At 36.4% G+C, this 13,731-nt stretch overlaps 1 long non-coding RNA gene across 3 annotated transcripts in view; it reads left to right on the top strand.

Moving 5' to 3' along the window:
* Window positions 1-412: 412 nt before the first annotated feature.
* The window catches only part of LOC133613301 (uncharacterized), a 136,057-nt gene continuing 122,738 nt past the window's right edge, over window positions 413-13,731 (top strand). For 2 of the 3 annotated variants that reach the window (XR_009816432.1, XR_012050789.1), the window contains exons 1-2: window positions 413-514; window positions 608-758. This is a non-coding gene — a long non-coding RNA (uncharacterized lncRNA). Of the gene's footprint in view, window positions 515-607; window positions 759-11,327; window positions 11,459-13,731 lie in introns of all 3 variants that reach the window. The other variant, XR_009816433.1, reaches the window with a different exon arrangement.

The raw sequence follows: 13,731 nt of genomic DNA, 5'->3' as shown, positions 1-13,731 counted from the left end.
AAAATTTTAAGTAAATATTTTTTTATTATTTTTAGGGATGTCCGATAATATCGGACTGCCGATATTATCGGACATCCCTAAAAATAATAAAAAAATAAAACATTTTAAGTAAATATTTTTTTATTATTTTTAGGGATGTCCGATAATATCGAACTGCCGATATTATCGGACATCCCTAAAAATAATAAAAAAATAAAAAATTTTAAGTAAATATTTTTTCCCTGTGTGATCATGGAGATTTAGTTTTTTCTACAAAAGAACACAATTTTATTTGGGGAAAAATAGCTACAATGATCTAATAATTTATTTTATATGTTGTTGTTTTTTTTCCAACTTGTTAAAAATGTACTTGAATTAGAAAGTTGCCATGTGCCTACATACTGTAGCTCATCTCAATGTAGTCCAAAAAGTGTTTGCTCTCGCCATTTAATCGCTGAAATGTACTTTTTCAGGTCCTAATGTGCAGCCTCAAAGAAGCAAAAAAGAAGAAGAAGTGAGAAGCACTCTTAATGAGGTATCTCTGAAGCAAAAAGGAACAATCTTTTCTCACTGGGAATATTTTGAAATGAGCCTAATTGGATTTTGCTGTTTTGTTTTCATTTTCAAGGTTAAGTCAAGTTTGGGTGTTGCTGTTGTGGTGTGAATAAGGGAGGCCTGAGGAGGTCACGTTCAAGTCTCCTCTTCTCAGGAGAAGAGAAGCAGACAAGCGCTGCAGGGCGGCTTCAAGCAAGGCGGGACTGAGCCCCAGGCTGGAGGAAGTAGGTTTTGACACTTCAAATCACACAAACACTCATAAAGAACAGCATTTAATCATAAACTGCATGAACTCAATCAATTCAATGATTAATAATTAATACATTATCTTAAGTCTTCATTATATCACATGTTGGCAATAATACCAAATAATTAGAGATGTCCCATAATGGCTTTTTTGCCGATTTCCGATATTGTCCAACTCTTAATTACCGATTCCGATATCAACCGATATATACAGTGGTGGAATGAACTAGGGCTGCAGCTAACGATTATTTTTCTATCGATTCATCTATAGATTATTTTTTCGATTAATCGGTTAATCTATAGATTATTTTTTTCGATTAATCTATAGATTATTTTTCCTTTTACCGATTTTTTTTTTTTATTTAAAATGAAGAGGAAAAAATAAATGTAGGCCAGTTTTTTCAAAAGGCATGGCTTTTATTTACAAAAAAAAAAGTATGGCCACTAGTCAGTCAACATTGACAACAACATGACAAAATATTCTGTAACAATGTAAACATTTAAAACTTTTAACATTTAACAAAATTAAAAGTAGCTTATTTGCTTTTTAATGTGCAAATATAAAAGTAAACATCCAGTGCAAATCTTAATATTCTGGAATAGTATAAGCATTTCAAAAGTAAAAGTATTGCTTATTTTGCTTTAAAATGTGCAAAAATAAAGATAAACATCCAATACAAAAAAGTGCAAAACGGAAATATTCTGTAACAAGTGTAAACATTTCAACAAAAGTAAAAGTATTGCTTATTTGCTAAAATGTGCAAAAATAAAGCTAAACATCCAATACAAAAAAGTGTACAGTGTAAACATTTCAACAAAAGTAAAAGTATTGCTTATTTTGCTTAATAACACAACAATGATAGTATGATTAAAGTGAAAGTTAATTGTTGGTTTGTACATAGTATATGTAACTGTTAATGTTGTAAAAGGTATTTGCACAACTAATTAACGTTAGCGTTTGTGACACGTCTTGTGCCGTGGGGTTCTTTCAGGACCGACAGACTGAACGCCAGACGGCTTTGCCAGGTTTACAATCTTTTAATTTTACACAAAGTCTTTTCTCTTCCAACTGCGCGGATCGCGCACCTGGGCACGATTGCGGCGTCGCTCCCGGCGCGCCCCGCCTCGCCGCTCGCTCGCTCGCCGCCGCCTCTCCACAGCGTTAAAGAGGAGCGCGTCTTTGTAAACACTGAACAGGCACGCCAAACGCGCCTCTCAGAGCGAAACGGTGCTTTAGTTTATGAATTTACAACGCAGATACAAATGACACATTCATTTTTTTGTGTAATAATGACAACGTATACGCACGCGGACGATTGACTTGTTGATGGTGATGGCAAGAACGCTGTCGGGGGTTTTCTTTTCAAATGTTCGTTCATAGCCGTTGTGCTGCTATGATAGGCCATTTCCGCTCGACACAGTGTGCATACAACAACATTATTAGGCCGTTTATTGAAATACTCCCACACTTTTGACGACTTTTGGCGTGCTTTTTTCCCCTCGCTCGCATCGTCTGCTTTGCGCTCCGCCATGACAGTAAAGTAGTGTGACGTAAATATGCGACGCGCCGACGCACAAATACGGCGTCGACGTATTTACGTAACCGATGACGTCGACTACGTCGACGCGTCGTTTCAGCCTTAGAATGAACACATTATTATGCCTAATTTTGTTGTGATGCCCCGCTGGATGCATTAAACAATGTAAGAAGGTTTTCCAAAATAAATGCCAACATGGCACTGCCATATTTTTATTATTGAAGTCACAAAGTGCATTATTTTTTTTTAACATGCCTCAAAACAGCAGCTTGGAATTTGGGACATGCTCTCCCTGAGAGAGTATGTTGTGTATATTGTAGCGTCCCGGAAGAGTTAGTGCTGCAAGGGCATACTTGCCAACCCTCCCGAATTTTCCGGGAGACTCCCGAAATTCAGCACCTCTCCCGAAAACCTCCCGGGACAAATATTCTCCCGAAAATCTCCCGATTTTCAGCCGGAGCTGGAAGCCACGCCCCCTCCAGCTCCATGCGGACCTGAGTGAGGACAACAGGGTGACAAGAACTAAATCATCCAGACTAGAGATAAATTGTATTATTATGTTTATTTTACCTAAAAATAAATATATTTATTAATTACATTTTTTTTACTATATTTTGCTAAAAACATCAAAATTAATCGTATTTTTATTTGTATTTTTTCGTGACTCCTTATTACATCCAGCCATAGAATTATACATTAAAATAAACATATTTGAAATAATTGATTTTAAATGATCATAATAATTTATTTAAAATGACCATATTTAATTATTAAAATAATTGCTTGTTTATCAACAACTTTAGCATTTTATTCATTACATTTTGAAACCCTCAGAAGCCAAGTTATGTTATATTCCTTAATATTTATTTATGCAAGTTTGAAGTATCAATTATCTAAACACAGTTTTGTTTGCATATTGTCAGGATGTAGATATCTATCTCTCTCTCTATATATATATATATATATATATATAATATGTATGAAATACTTGACTTGGTGAATTCTAGCTGTCAATATACTCCTCCCCTCTTAACCACGCCCCCACCCCCCACCTCCCGAAATCGGAGGTCTCAAGGTTGGCAAGTATGTGCAAGGGCTTCTGGGTATTTGTTCTGTTGTGTTTATGTTGTGTTACGGTGCGGATGTTCTCCCGAAATGTGTTTGTCATTCTTGTTTGGTGTGGGTGCACAGTGTGGCGCATATTTGTAACAGTGTTAAACGTGTTTATACGGCCACCCTCAGTGTGACCTGTATGGCTGTTGACCAAGTATGATTGGCATTCACTTGTGTGTGTGATATTATGTGACTGGGCCGGCACGCAAAGGCAGCGCCTTTAAAGGTTTATTGGCGCTCTCCCTATGTCCGTGTACACAGCGGCCTTTTAAAAAGTCATACATTTTACATTTTGAAACCGATACCGATCATTTTTAAACCGATACCGATAATTTCCGATATTACATTTTAAAGCATTTATCGGCCGATCCCTACAAATATTGTAACCAAACTATAATTACCAATTAATAGATTTTAGTTTGTATTCAATTCATATTAAACAGAACAAAACTTAATTTTGAAAATTAGCTAGAATAAACAAAACAAACAATGGGCAGTGATTTTTGTCTATCGATGCAATTAAAAAAAAGTTTTATTTTTAATAAAATTAGATTTTTTTCATAACATGGCAACATGTAATTTTTTTGGAGAAAAAAAAGCATTATTTTATTCAAATATAAATCAAATTTATTTGTTTTTAAGTAAATTTTCTATCTTTAATATTAAACACTAAAATGTAGGGAGCTGACTTATTTTCTAACCATTTTGAATTTAAAAAAATAATTGTATTCAGGTCTGTGTCAATACATGTAACTTATTTTACAATATTGTATCTAAAAAGGTCTACTTTTATTTTAATTTATCTATCCATCCATCCATTTCCTACCGCTTGTCCCTCTCGTCCCCAGCTGCATTCGGGCGGAAGGCGGGGTACACCCTGGACAAGTCACCGCCTCATCGCAGATAGACAACATTCACACACTAGGGACCATTTAGTGTTGCCAATCAACCTATCCCCAGGTGCATGTCTTTGGAGGTGGGAGGGGCCTATCCCTAGGTCATACTTGCCAACCTTGAGACCTCCGATTTCGGGAGGTGGGGGGTGGGGTCGTGGTGGGGGGTGGGGCGGGGCGTGGTTGGGGGCGTGGTTTAGAGGGGAGGAGTATAATGACAGCTAGAATTCACCAAGTCAAGTATTTCATACATATATATATATATATATATATATATATATATATATATATATATATATATATATATATATATATATATATATATATATATGTCTTAATAAGGTTATCCAAAAAATAGTGCTCGATACCGTAGTAGAGCGCAATATATGTATGTGTGGGAAAAAAAATCACAAGACTACTTCATCTCTACAGGCCTGTTTCATGAGGGGTTCCCTCAATCATCAGGAGATTTTAATGGGAGCATTCACATACCATGGTTTATATAGGGCACAGAGTGGGTGGGTACAGGCTGGCATAGGGGCGTGGTGATTGGTTATCTCAAACCACAACAAAACAATTGCAAATGAGCCGTCAGCCCCCGGACAGAGCGACCCCAAAACCAGCAAAGGCTGCAACTGCCGCAAGAAACCTGATTGCCCTCTCAACGGTGGGTGCTTACAAACATCAGTTGTTTACCAATCTAAGGTAACACGCAAGGACATTAACACATCCGACACATATGTAGGATTAACCGAGGGAGAGTTTAAAACCAGATGGAACAATCACAAGGCTTCTTTCAGGAACCAAAACCTGCGGAATACCACAGAACTCAGCAAACACATTTGGGACCTCAAAGACAATAATGTTGAATATTCAATAACATGGCAAATTCTTGCACCCAGCACACCTTACAATAGTGGTAATAAAAGATGCAACCTATGCTTGAAAGAGAAACTGTTTATTATTTACCGTCCAGACCTGTCATCCCTCAACAAGCGCAGCGAAATTGTATCAGCATGCCGCCACAGACGGAGACACCTCCTAGGTAACACATGAGCCAATCACCACGCCCCTACGCCAGCCTGTACCCACCCACTCTGTGCCCTATATAAACCATGGTATGTGAATGCTCCCATTAAAATCTCCTGATGATTGAGGGAACCCCCTCATGAAACAGGCCTGTAGAGATGAAGTAGTCTTGTGATTTTTTTTCCCACACATACATATATATATATATATATATATATATATATATATATATATATATATATATATATATATATATATATATATATATATATATATATATATATCTCTACATCCTGAAAATATGCAAACAAAGCTGTGTTTAGATAATTAATATTTCAAACTTGCATAAATAAATATTAAGGAATATAACATAACTTGGCTTCTGAAAGTTTCAAAATGTAATGAATAAAATGCTAAAGTTGTTGATAAACAAGCAATTATTTTAATAATTAAATATGCTCATTTTAAATGAATTGTTATGATAATTTAAAATCAATTATTTGAAATATGTTTATTTTAATGTATAATTCTATGGCTGGATGTAATAAGGAGTCACGAAAAAATACAAATAAAAATACAATTAATTTTGATGTTTTTAGCAAAATATAGTAAAAATGTATTTAGTTTTTTTTTTTTTTTTAAATTAATAAATATATTTAATTAATACAATTTATCTCTAGTCTGGATGATTTAGTTCTTGTCACCCTGTTGTCCTCCAGTCATGAAAAAAGGCTGTCCTCACTCAGGTCAGCATGGAGCTGGAGGGGGCGTGGCTTCCAGCTCCGGCTGAAAATCGGGAGATTTTCGGGAGAATATTTGGCTTTTCGGGAGAGGCGCTGAATTTCGGGAGTCTCCCGGAAAATTCGGGAGGGTTGGCAAGTATGCCCTAGGTGCATGTCTTTGGAGATAAACATTGATCCTTAACACGAAAACAACTATTTTTGGAAAACCAGCAAATACCGTATTTTCCGCACCATAAGGCGCCCTGGGTTATAAGCCGCGCCTTCAATGAACGGCATATTTCAAAACTTTGTCCACCTATAAGCCGCCCCGTGTTATAAGCCGCATCTAACTGCGCTAAAGGAATGTCAAAAAAACAGTCAGATAGGTCAGTCAAACTTTAATAATATATTAAAAACCAGCGTGATGTGGGCGCGCATGGAGTCGTATATCAACATGGACGGAGCTGCGTGAAAAAAGCCACCCGGCCTCTTCGCGTAAACTTCCCTTAACCACTCGCTCATCTTTTCTTCATCCATCCATCCCTTCGAGTTAGCTTTTATGATGACGCCGGCTGGAAAGGTCTCTTTTGGCAAGGTCTTCCTTTTGAATATCACCATGGGTGGAAGTTTCTGGCCATTAGCATGGCAAGCTAGAACCACAGTGAAGGATGACTTCTCATTCCCTGTGGTGCGAATATTCACCGTACGTGCTCCCGTTGTATCCACAGTGCGGTTCACAGGAATATCAAAAGTCAGTGGAACCTCGTCCATGTTGATAATGTTCTCTGGCCGGATCTTTTTTTCAGCTATCTTGTTTTTACAATATGCACGGAAAGTAGCCAGCTTTTCTTGAAAGTCTTTAGGCAGTTGCTGTGAAATAGTAGTCCGTGTGCGGATGGAGAGATTGCGTCTTTTCATGAACCGGAAACCTGTCGCTTAGTAGGAGCCATTTTGTGGTCTTTACAGATGTAAACACACAAAGGAAATGAAACGTAATATCCGCGCGCTTTTTCTTCTTCTACGCGGGCGGGTGGTTGCTTACAGTAGAAGAAGAAGCGCTTCCTGTTCTATGGGGGCGGGTGCTTACCTTGGCGGTTGCTTGGCGTAGAAGAAGAAGCACTTCCTCTTCTACGGGGAAAAAAGATGGCGGCTGTTTACCGTAGTTGCGAGACCGAAACTTTATGAAAATGAATCTTAATATTAATCCATATATAAAGCGCACCGGGTTATAAGCCGCACTGTCAGCTTTTGAGTAAATTTGTGGTTTTTAGGTGCGGCTAATAGTGCGGAAAATACGGTACTTATATTTATTTGACTTATTTTATTACTTGTATATCTTATCTGAATGCAAAAATGCTAAAACAATAACTTTTAACTTTTCATTATTCCACCAGTATAAACATAATCATAAATAGTCTCTCCTGTAAAAATATGTCAAAAAAAAAAAAAGTTGCAAATTAACAAATGAAATCATGCAGAGTTCCAATTCAAATTTGCACTCTTTTTATAGACAAAAACGTCACAGGGACTATAACAACCTTCTCTTCTCCTGTGATGTTTGAATCTTATCAAATTAGCACTTTGGGAGAAAAAAAACGGGGGCTGAATTAAGAAATCCTACCTTCCCCGCCTTGGCTGAAGTGTGAGAATATTCCGGGGTGCTGTGGTGGTTCGTGCCAGAGCCGGAGGACGACGACGCTACTCTCGGGGAGAATGAATTAAGAAGCGCTAGATATCGCTCAAAGCTGCATTAACATTAATCATAGGTGAAATGTACATCGCTCACACTGCACCAGGTGCAATTTCCTGGGCAGAAAGATGTAATGATCCCACCATGATGACATGAGTGCACTCATATACTATACTTTAAGTGTTTTTAAAGCATCGTTGCATGTAAAACTCATGTGCAACGGTGATGTATGGACAAATTAATTAAGCATATTGATCGTGACAGCGGTGTGGATTTTTAATTAGCGTATGCTTGAGTGTGTTAACATGCCTCCGCTCCCTTTGAGTGGAACCAAGCGGAACCGAGCACGTCGGCACATGGTGGCTGCATGCAACGCGGCACCTTCCGCGCCCATTCCCGGGACGTGTTGTCACTTAATTATACAGCCATGTACGACTGCAACTTTACTTACTTTGTGGATTCTTTTAGCCGCGCTGTTTCTAACGTTGCAAGGGAGCAGGTATCGTTAATAACTGGTGGGAGGAGCCCAGGAATTGGACTCCAATGTGCATGGATTATCTAACTGTACTACTTAAAGGCATACATGCCAACCTTGAGACCTCCGATTTCGGGAGGTGGGGGGTGGGGGCGTGGTCGGGGGTGGGGCGGGGCGTGGTTAAGAGGGGAGGAGTATATTGACAGCTAGAAGTCACCAAGTCAAGTATTTCATATATATATATATATATATATATATATATATATATATATATATATATGAAATACTAGTCAAGTATTTCATATATATATATATATATATATATATATATATATATATGAAATACTTGACTTTCAGTAGCTGTATATATATTTATTTTATTTTTTATATATATATATATATACACAGCTAGAATTCACTGAAAGTCAAGTATTTCTTATATATATATATACATATATATATATATATTATAAGAAATACTTGACTTATATTTATATATATATATATATATATATATATATATATATATAAGAAATACTTGAATTCTAGCTGTATATATATTTATTTTATATATATATATATATATATATATATATATATATATATATATACATATATATATATATATATATATATATATATATATATAAATAAAAGAATTACTTGAATTTCAGTGTTCATTTATTTACACATATACACACACATAACACTCATCTACTCATTGTTGAGTTAAGGGTTGAATTGTCCATCCTTCTTCTATTCTCTGTCACTATTTTTCTAACCATGCTGAACACCCTTTCGCAGGTACCCAGAAAGGTTTCGAGTACCACCAAAAAAAACGGAATCTCTGAAGACAGTATAAAAATCTGTGTTAAAGGTGTACAAATACTATTTGTATAATAAGCATGTTATTTTTATTTTTTTACAAATGAGGGTTAAGAGTTCAGCACTAAAAAAAAAAAAAAAAAAAGAATGTGGCTTAAGTATAGTTTTTTAATTGAGCTGCTGCATTTTTTGGTTGGGTTGTTTATTTATTTTGAGTAACTTCTATACATTTCTAAAAGTGGTTAAGAGGGGAGGAGTATATTTACAGCTAGAATTCACCAAGTCAAGTATTTCATATATATATATATATATATAAGAAATACTGGTCTTTCAGTGAATTCTAGCTATATATATATATATATATCTTAATAAGGTTATCCAAAAAATAGTGCTCGATACCGTAGTAGAGCGCAATATATGTATGTGTGGGGAAAAAAAATCACAAGACTATTTCATCTCTACAGGCCTGTTTCATGGGGGGGGGGGGGGTACCCTCAATCGTCAGGAGATTTTAATGGGAGCATTCGCATACCATGGTTTATATAGGGCACAGAGTGGGTGGGTACAGGCTGGCCTAGGGGCGTGGTGATTGGCTCATGTGTTACCTAGGAGGTGTTTCCGTCTATGGCGGCATGCTGTTACAATTTCGCTGCGCTTGTTGAGGGATGACAGGTCTGGACGGTAAATAATAAACAGTTTCTCTTTCAAGCATAGGTTGCATCTTTTATTACCACTATTGTAAGGTGTGCTGGATGCAAGAATTTGCCATGTTATTGAATATTCAACATTATTGTCTTTGAGGTCCCAAATGTGTTTGCTGAGTTCTGTGGTATTTCGCAGGTTTTGGTTCCTGAAAGAAGCCTTGTGATTGTTCCATCTGGGTTTGAATTCTCCCTCGGTTAATCCTACATATGTGTCGGATGTGTTAATGTCCTTGCGTATTACCTTAGATTGGTAGACAATTGATGTTTGTAAGCACCCCCCGTTGAGAGGGCAATCAGGTTTCTTTCGACAATTACATCCTTTGTTGGTTTTGGAGTCGCTCTGTCTGAGGGCCGACGGCTCATTTGCAATTGTTTTTTCGATTGAGGGTACCCCCCCTCATGAAACAGGCCTGTAGAGATGAAATAGTCTTGTGATTTTTTTTTCCCCACACATGCATACATATACATATATATATATATATATATATATATATATATGTATATATATATATATATATATATATATATATATATATATAAAAATAAGAAAAATACTTGAATTTCAGTGTTCATTTATTTGCACATATACACACACATAACACTCATCTACTCATTGTTTAGTTGAGGGTTGAATTGTCCATCCTTTTTCTATTCTCTGTCACTATTTTTCTAACCATGCTGAACACCCTCTCTGATGATGCATTCTGCTTCGTCTCCTTGTTGTGTGCGCAGTTGTGCACTGCACTCTCTAAAAGCCCTAGATGTTATTGTCACATATGCATGTACAGTAGATGGCAGTATTGTCCCGTTTAAGAGTGTCACAACATTGCTGTTTACGGCAGACCAACTGCTTTACGGACGTGAAAACAGGCTGTCGACACGTCACTCAGGTCCGCATGAATTTCAGGAGATTTTCGGGAGAAAATTTGTCCCGGGAGGTTTTCGAGAGAGGCGCTGAATTTCGGGAGTCTCCCGGAAAATCAGGGAGGGTTGGCAAGTATGTAATAGTCCGAAAAATACGGTAGTACTTGTGTCTCTGACTACGGTAGCCATAATGGGCTGAAAATCCAAATTCGTACTAAAACATTTTTGACGGATTTTTGAGTGCCGTGTTTAATGTTCTTTATTTTCAATGGAACATTTAAACTTTTGGTGTCGTTTAGTTGAGTCATATTGCAGTCTACACGCATCTCTTATGTGTGACTGCCATCTACTGGTCACACTTATCATTGCGCCATGTGCCAAATAAAATTGCTTCGAGGTCGGTAAGCACAACCAGATATATTCCGTACATTAGGTGCACCGGGTTATAAGGCGCGCTGTCGATTTTTGAGAAAATTAAAGGATTTTAAGTGCGCCTTATAGTCCGAAAAATACGGTATTTCTATTTATTTCCCTTAATGTAGTAATAACTTCTTGTCAGTAATAACTGGCAGCAGAGGCCAATGACTAAAAGCCTACACAAGAAATGTTTTAAAATCCTCCAATGTGGGGCGGGGGGGGGGTGGAACCCAACAACTCTATGGAGTGACTGAGAGGTCCATTTGTGCACCTGCAGGCTGAAACAAACCGCTGGCCGTTATCCCTCTCGGATACAAGCCGGAGCTGTGAGTGCTTGAAGACAATAATGTCATTTGAAGAAAACAGCAGGAGTAATTGCCAAGCTGAGTGTCACTCATTCATCTCTGCGTAAGTGGACGTGGCCGCCGATGCTATTTTAAAACCCTTGCCTATGTTAGTATTGTCAGACCTTCAACCACACCTGGGTGACTATTGGCATTCATGTGGAGCAATCGCAACTTCTAATGCTGCTTGTGCCAATTGACTGCCCATGATATTATTTATCACACCCACAGGAGGTCCTCGGTCTACGGAAGAGTTCTGTTCCTACCACGTTGATGGAAGTTGAGTTTTAGTGCAAATTGGATTTCAATTCAATCAATTGATCAAGTCGTGGGAATCTACCTCATTCATATATATCGTTTATATTTACTTATTTATGAAATATATGTTTTTGTTAACAAGTTAAAGGTGTTTAATGATAATGTAAGCATGTTTAACACATATAGTTAATATTGTTAATAAATTAAAGGTGTTTAAAGATAATACAAGTATGTTTAATACATATAGTTACTATTGTTAACAAGTTAAAGGTGGTTAAAAATAATACAAGCATGTTTAACACAAATAGTTAATATTGTTAACAACTTAAAGGTGGTTAAAGATAGTACAAGCATGTTTAACACATATAGTTAATATTGTTAGCAACTTAAAGGTGGTTAAAGATAAAACAAGCATGTTTAACACATATAGTTAATATTGTTAACAAGTTAAAGGTGTTTAAAGATAAAACAAGCATGTTTAACACATATAGTTAATATTGTTAACAACTTAAAGGTGGTTAAAGATAATACAAGCATGTTTAACACATATAGTTAATATTGTTAACAAGTTAAAGGTGGTTAAAGATAAAACAAGCATGTTTAACACATATAGTTAATATTGTTAACAAGTTAAAGGTGGTTAAAGATAATACAAGCATGTTTAACACATATAGTTAATATTGTTAACAAGTTAAAGGTGGTTAAAGATAATACAAGCATGTTTAACACATATAGTTAATATTGTTAATACATTAAAGGTGTTTAATGATAATACACGTATGTTTAATACATATAGTTAATATTGTTAACAAGTTAAAGGTGTTTAAAGATAATGCAAGCATGTTTAACACATAGTTAATATTGTTAACAAGTTAAAGGTGGTTAAAAATAATACAAGCATGTTTAACTCAAATAGTTAATATTGTTAACAAGTTAAAGGTGGTTAAAGATAAAACAAGCATGTTTAACACATATAGTTAATATTGTTAACAAGTTAAAGGTGGTTAAAGATAATACAAGCATGTTTAACACATATAGTTAATATTGTTAACAAGTTAAAGGTGGTTAAAGATAATACAAGCATGTTTAACACATATAGTTAATATTGTTAATACATTAAAGGTGTTTAATGATAATACAAGTATGTTTAATACATATAGTTAATATTGTTAACAAGTTAAAGGTGTTTAAAGATAATACAAGCATGTTTAACACATAGTTAATATTGTTCACAACTTAAAGGTGTTTAAAGATAATACAAGCATGTTTAATACATATAATTAATATTGTTAACAAGTTAAAGGTGGTTAAAGATAATACAAGCATGTTTAACACATATAGATTCCTTTCTTTCATGAAGACAAGAATATAAGTTGGTGTATTACCTGATTCTGATGACTTGCATTGATTGGAATCAGACAGTAGTGATGATAACGTCCGCATTTTCGAATGGAGGAGAAAAAAAAGTCCTCCTTTCTGTCCAATACCACATGAAAGTGGTTGGTTTTTGGCATCTTATTTGTCCAGCTTCCGTACTCCTTTGTATACACTTTACAAGAAATACATTGTCGGCAAACTCCGTAGCTTGCTAGCTTGTGCACGCCAGCTTTCTGAGACTCTTATTTTGTTAGCGCAACTGTGCAACTGTGCGGTCGGTCTTTGGAGTTTTGACGACAGGTACGGCGCCAGAGTCTGTTGAAATAAAGTGTTTCTCGCCTTCCAGTCGGTAATTTTAATGAGCTGGCAGCAGCCAGCGTCATCTCAGAAGACCCTCGGGTGCCGTGAATGTCAATCAAGTGACGAAAGTGACGTCATAGTGAAGATTTATGATCGCTCATTTTTAGGACTATTTTTTTAATGCCTGGCTGGTGATCGACTGACACACCCTCCGAGATCGACCGGTAGATCGCAATCGACGTAATGAGCACCCCTGCTGTACACAGAACACAATAATTCCATCCATCCATCCATTTTCTACCGCTTATTCCCTTTGGGGTCTTGGGGGGAACCGTAAATTCCAGACTATAAACCGCTTCTTTTTTCCTACGGTGCCGCTAATTTATGGATTTTTCTTCGTTG

This window comes from Nerophis lumbriciformis, linkage group LG13 (genome assembly GCF_033978685.3).
Source record: "Nerophis lumbriciformis linkage group LG13, RoL_Nlum_v2.1, whole genome shotgun sequence".
In the NCBI taxonomy this organism is placed as follows: Eukaryota; Metazoa; Chordata; class Actinopteri; order Syngnathiformes; family Syngnathidae; genus Nerophis; species Nerophis lumbriciformis.
This window is presented reverse-complemented; position numbering and strand designations above follow the sequence as displayed.